Here is a 7046-nt window from a genome sequence, read left to right as displayed (position 1 = left end):
ACAAGCTAAAAATCTTAGTTGTTACTGTTTGCATTACTGTTTGTAGATTGTTCTATAAATCCTGAATTATTTTGATGACTATAGCTTTATAATTAATGCTCATATCTAATACAATAAATTTATTTTCCTGTATTTGTTCACCAAATTTTTCTTAAAAATTTATTTAAAACTCTAGCATAAGCATTTTCTCATGCCACTAAAATTTTTAGTAAACATAATTTTCAATTATTGCATAATACTCCATTATGGGTATATACCCTAATTTATCTATTTTTCTAATTTTTTTAATTTATAAGGTTCCATCCTATATTATTATCAGCAATTTTGTGACAAATATTTTTATGTAAGTCTTGATCTGTGTTTTATATTATTAATTTAAGGTCAAGTTCTAAAAATAGGATTGTTGTATCAAAATGGATGGAACTGAGGGGAATTAGGAGTACTGAAGACCATATTTTTTTTCACACATTTGAAATAATAAACTATTCAGATACTAACCATAGCAGCAGCTTCTGGATGTAGTATGTGGTATGACAGAAGGTCCCATAATTATATGCCCACTTCTGTACCTCTTTTTTCTCCACAATCAGAGGCAATGATATATGGGATCTCGTGTCAGTAAATCAGACATTCTATGATACCAAGGATGAACAAATCAAGGGATTAAGTAGAGAAAAGACAAATCTATAACTAAATTGTGATTCAATCCCAATGAAGAGAAATGTCTGATTTTTCAGGGTAGAATGTACCTGAAGTAATCAACTACCATCAAAACTGTTGTACTAGTCTCCTCAGAGAGTATTGGTGGCCTAAAGTCAATCTTTGTGGCTGAAAAGTTGGACAATTGAAAGCAGCTATAGATCAGCCTTGGTGAGCGTCTGTTTGCTCAGACTGTCATAACAAAATACCAAAGGCTGGGTGGCTTAAACAACAGAAATTTATTTTCTCACAGTTCTGGAAGCTGCAAAGTCCAAGATTAAAGTGCTAGCCAATTTGGATCAGTAAGGACTCTATCCTTTGGATGCAGATAGATGATTTCTTGCTGTGGCCTTTTCTCGGTACATGTATATGGGGATGGAGAGAGAGAGAGAGAGAGAGAGAGAGAGAGAGAGAGACAAAGAGACAGAGAGACACAGAGAGAGAGAGACACAGAGAGAGAGACAGAGAGAGACAGATCTTCTTTTTATGAAGCTACCATTCTGAAGATCCCACTCTCAAGTTCTAATCTAACCCTAATTACTTCTCCAAATTCAAATACTATTACAATGAAAGGTAGTGTTCCAATATATAATTTTGGGGAGTGGGGAGAGACAAAAACCATTCAGTCCAAAACAATAGAGAGAAATTATGTTGGTGGACCTACACAAAGGCTTCATTCCACCACAATTACTCCATTCACAAAACTAGCCAAGGACAGAGAATGGACCATCATTTACTGACCTGACTATTCAGTCCACTGTAGGCTTATATCTCTTCAACAATGGATGCTCTGTGGTGAATGTTAATATATAATATAAAAACCTTTTTGTGTCCGTTCCGTCCATTCACTAGCATGGTTTTCCCACAAACCTCTTTGTACTCCACTGTCCAATGTTACTGGGCACTGATCAAGCAACCAAGCCATTCACCATTACCCCTAAGCACAAGTAAATCCTTACCTCCAGTTACTTTTTTCTCAACACAAAATAGATGATCCAATGGTCATTGGGAAGACTTCTACTCACATTACCTTTCTGAAATACCCTTTAATGGGACTGTATCTGGTAGAAGTTCACTTTCCGTTTGCATCAAAATACCAAGTCATGAATCAAGCTCAGTTTTTTCTTTTCCATTCCCTGGTCATAGGCAATCCTCCATTCATGAGGCCATGAATGTAAGATAAGGGAGAAGCCTAGAGCAAAAGTTAGAGGAGGCATCAAGACCTGAGAGTGCCTTGGGCCTGAGCCTTGACATGTCACTTTTATCACATAACAAATTGCAACTGGGCCCCTTGAACCTTAAATATTGATAGGCCTGCAGGACCCACCTCATGGACTACTCAGTCACTAACAGGGCCTATATTATTGATACTAATATTGAAAGCATGTTTTTTTTTTCAAATGGTATATAGAATTTCTTACTAAAGATGAAATGATCTGACTCCAAAACCTAGAGGTCTGTGCTGTAATGCTCCTCTTGGGGCTTTCCAGAGACTGCCCATGGTAATTTTTTAAAACAATTTTTTAGTTGTTGATGGACCTTTATTTTCTTTATTTATATGTGGTGCTAAGAATCGAACCCAGTGCCTCACACATGCTAGGCAAGTGCTCTGCCACTGAGCCACAACCCCAGCCCCTCCCATGGTAATTTTTAATCTTCATTGCAGGATGAGATCTGTATGTTCTTAAGTCCAAACCAAACCAACAGGTAAAGGCATGATTTCAGGTGAATCATTCCAGTCTTGACCAGATGCTGCAGGGTGGCATGTGATATGAAAACAGCACAGAGTTATTTCCAGTTGGAGCAGAGAGAGCTGGTCTTCTATATTTCTGTATTTGTCACTGGGCTGTTTCAGGTTGGGAGGAGGGTAAGTAAATTTCTTGGTAAGTAAATTCTCTCAGTTGTCTAGATGAAGCAGTATGAATAGCCTAATGGTGGTTCTTGAAGAAAGTGGCAGGAGCAATCTAGTAGGAGTGAGAGTGAAGGACACTGAAGTGGCAGGTTAGTAAGAGGCTCCAGGGGACCTGAATATAATGTAATGTAATGGACCTACATGGCCCATTACAGCAGGTACAAGTGTGGTGTTCACTGACTGCATGAGCTGATGCGGTTCAAACCCCACTGATGTCAACTACCACAGCAAATCCCCCCAGACAAAAATCAATCCTTGTTGCCAAGTAAAATAAGCATTAAATCCCCAAATGTTATCCAGCACGTTCTGTATTTTGTTTAGGAAATACATAAATATATGTATTGTTTCTAATCCCTCCGTTCTTTGACTTTTTGCTCACAAAAGAAATTTTCTGTTCTAAATTTATTGACTTTATGCCTTGCCATTAAGTTTTTTAAAATTCTAATTTAATATAGAGCACTGGGTACTAGCATTATCATTATTTAAAAACCTTAGGCCCCCATGCTGTTGTGTTTTCTAGATTTATACCCGATATTTTGGAACGAAGGTAAAATTACTATGGCATTATCACTGAAATAACTTTTGATTATAGTTGATGTTGTAAAGAACTCTCAGTGTTTACAGTATATGGCTCCAGTTTTAGAATGCTGGTGGGTACTTGGGTGATATAATAGGAAAACTATTTGTGGTGATGACAACCATGAAGCAAAAGAACATGTGAACACAACGTCATTACAGAGGGTAAAGGTTACTTTCATAAAGAAGGAAAAAATGATTTGTTAAACATGATAAAGCTAAACGGGAAAAATTGAATAAAAATTTGAAGGTAGCATTTTTTAAATTTAAAAGGAAAGAAACTCCCTAATTTCCATATATCCTTGTAGGAGATTATTCAGTGTTTAGGGTCATGTACTCAGAAAGACTATGATAAATATTATGATACTCTAAAATTATGGTTAAGCCGTTGGGTTAATCTCAAGTGAAAAATGAAGTGATTTGTTCCATTAGACCCAAGAGATCATAAAACCTAATTATTCCATTTCTTCCTCTGGCATAATCTTCGTGTCTGTTGTTTTAAGATGCTAATTCTCTGAGGATGCTATTAGTACCTCACTTCTGCACTGTTTGTCCCATGCTGGAAATAGTGCAGGTATTATGAATGTCACTGTGTTTCCAAAGCACAAGTCTCCATTAATCATTTATGTTTATGGTTTACCAAGAACTAATGTCACTGAGTGGCAAAAGGATATTATTAGGATAAAGTAATAGGATACTCAGAATTATCTAATGCTATTGGTATGGGTAGTGCATAATGTGCACTTTCAGGCCTCTGTGCTTTAGTGTTTTCTGACTCCTTGGTCCAGGACCCTCTTTCCCTCTCTCTGCTATTCAATTTCTGCTTGTTTTCAAAGCCCAGATTAAATATCAGTTCTCTGAATCCTTCCCCACTCTCTCAGTAAAAAGTACTCTCCTTACCCGTCTGCTTATACAAATACTTTAAGACTGAGCAAACTCTGTGTATCACTTTTTAGTTCTGTACCTATTCCTTGTATGTCTACCCTGTTACACCTTAAATTCCTAATTAATTCTATTTCTTAGAATGGTTCATTCTCATCTTCATTTGTCCAATACCCAGAGCAATGCTTTGCAACATAGTAGGTACTCCATGAATGTCCACACTATATGTTGTTCTTTTCTGAAGGATCCTTTACCTCCACCAGTACCTTCATCAGTACCTATTATAAGGGTGCCTGTTTGCAAGTGTTTGTTGAATCAAATAAAGTCCATTTACATGTAAAACAAATATTTGATGATTAATTTCCTTAACATTCTCCAAATGGGACTAAGAATAGGAGATCAATACTTAATGCCATTGGTATGGGTGGTGCATAATGGCAATTAGAATTGAATACTTAGCTTTATCTTTCTTCTATAAAGGCCAATAAACTGAATCCACTATACATGTGTAATAGAACTGAACAATTAATTAAATGGATGGCAGAAAGTGAGAGTGGGGTTTTCTCACTGTTAGAATAAGTGGCTGTGGACAAGCAAGGGGAAAGGGTAAGAATGATCTGGATGATAATAGATTAGATATGGATACATCAGTATTGTAAACTCATATTTAGTTTTCTATAAATGCAGATATATTTGTAGATCTATTCATAGATATGTGCATATACAAGAGTTAGTATGCAAGTGCGTATTTTATTGTTTTTTTCCGTGGAGAAGGCAAAGAAATAACAGCACTCCAGCAGCAATAAGCACACCCAGCGCCCACATCTTGGTTTCTAATACCATTCTCCAATTCAGGGAACCAAGGCTTCTTATAAATATTTGAGTATAGAACTAGGGCAGGAAATATACAAGTTGAACCTACAGCATTTTGTAGTGCCAGAAATTAAGAAAGTACTAAAAAATCATCCACAATGATGGTATATGTTAAAGGAATACAGGGACCAACTGAAGAAAAAAACCTCACAATAACCAAAGACAAAACAATTTGAGCAATACAATAAAATAGCATCAGATAATGTCCCAGAGTATAAGATAAATATCTATGAGTTTATAAGTCTATGCTGATATCAATAAATAACAAATGCATGAATAAAGAGATGAACATTCTTTGCAAAGGATTTCCAATAATTTTATAGTTGGTGCCTCAAAGTGCTAGAGAACAATATCTCATGCCTTACGTGAGGACTGCACATAGAAAGTGAGAAAGAGTAGCTTTGCAGTGGAGGAACTTGACAAGCACTACCTCAGTCAGGTGGTGCTCATCACCAGTGATAAGTCATGCTGATTGTGTGATGTGACATTTTACCTTCAACATCTCCATCCCCATGATCCCACTCTACTCACAAGGAAAAAAAAAAAAAAACAGGAAAATCCCAATAGAGGTGAATTCTCCAAGATAGTTGAGCAGTGCTCCTCAAAAATGTTTGAGATCTTTAAAAATAAGGAAAGTCTGAGAAACTGACACAGCCTAGAGGAACCTAAAAACATATGACACTGAGAAATAATGAGATGTTCTAGATGGAATTCTGGAACAGAAACTGGAGACTATCATGCTAAGTGAAATAAGCCAATATAAGCCAATTCCAAAAAAAAAAAAAAGGCCAAATGTTCTCTCTGTATGTATAATGCATTAAAATACACTATCCTGTCAGGTATATCTAAAATCAACAAATAAAAAAATAATAAAAAGCACATAAGGTAAAAATTATAAAAATCTGAACCAATTATGAAATGTAGTTAACTTTTTCCACTATCATTATTTTTATATTTGTTCTTTTTAGAGATACCTAAAAGTAGAATATATTTTTGACATCTTATACATACAGGGTAACTTATTCTAATTAGGATCCCATTATTGTGATTGTACATGATGTGGAGTTACAATGATGATGTATTCTAATATGAACATTAAGAAAGTTGTCTGATTCATTCTCCTGTCTTTCCTAACCCAAGTGTGTAAGTATACAACATAAAGAGCCCAAACAGAATGTTGAGAGAGTAATGGAATATGGTGGATATTTAATTTGTCATTTATCTAATTTATATAATTATTATTATATATTAAGAGTAATGTGTCATTATGTAATGATCAATGGATGAGGAAATGGATGACTCTTCCTTATATTTATGCTCCTCCACAATCACATAAAAGTATATATTTATATCTATAAATGTCCATACTAATATAAGTACTAATACTTAAGAGTGGCTGAGCCATTATATGCATTTTTGGTTCATTAGTTTGGCCTTGTTTTTACAATTCAAGACTCTTATTTTATTCTTTTACGCTCCTTTCAATAGAAGCAGAAAAGGCATTTGACAAAACATAATATCCTTCATGATAAAACCCCCCAACAAGGTAGGTATAGAAGGAATGCACATCAAACCCATAAAGGCCATATGAGACAAACCTACCACCAGTATCATACTGAAAGAGAAAAACTGAAAGCTTTCTGCTACAATCTGAAATCAGACAACGATGCCACTTTCATAATTTTTATTCAACATAGCACTGAAAGTCCTAAACAGGGAACTTACATAAAAGAAAGAAAAAAAGATACTTAACTTGAAAAGAACTTAAGTTGTCCCTGTTTGCTGATCACGATCTTATTTAGAGAAAACCAACTCTAAGGACTCCACTAAAAACACTGTTAGAACTAATTTTAAAAAATCAGTAAAGTTGAAATATACAAAATCAACACAAAAACACAGTAGTGTTTCTATACAATAATAGTAAATTCTGAAAAAATAAATATAAAACTCCATTTACAAGTTACAAAAGAAATAAAATTGTGCTCCATATGTGTACTATGAATTGAAATGCATTCTGCTGTCATGTATAACAAATTAGAATAAATAAACAAGTAAATTTTGAAAAAATAAAAGTATTTAGGAATATATTAAAGCAACATGGTAG

This window comes from Ictidomys tridecemlineatus, chromosome 7, assembly GCF_052094955.1.
Source record: "Ictidomys tridecemlineatus isolate mIctTri1 chromosome 7, mIctTri1.hap1, whole genome shotgun sequence".
Taxonomy (NCBI): Eukaryota; Metazoa; Chordata; class Mammalia; order Rodentia; family Sciuridae; genus Ictidomys; species Ictidomys tridecemlineatus.
The sequence above is the reverse complement of the archived record's forward strand: the minus strand, read 5'-3'. Positions refer to the sequence as shown.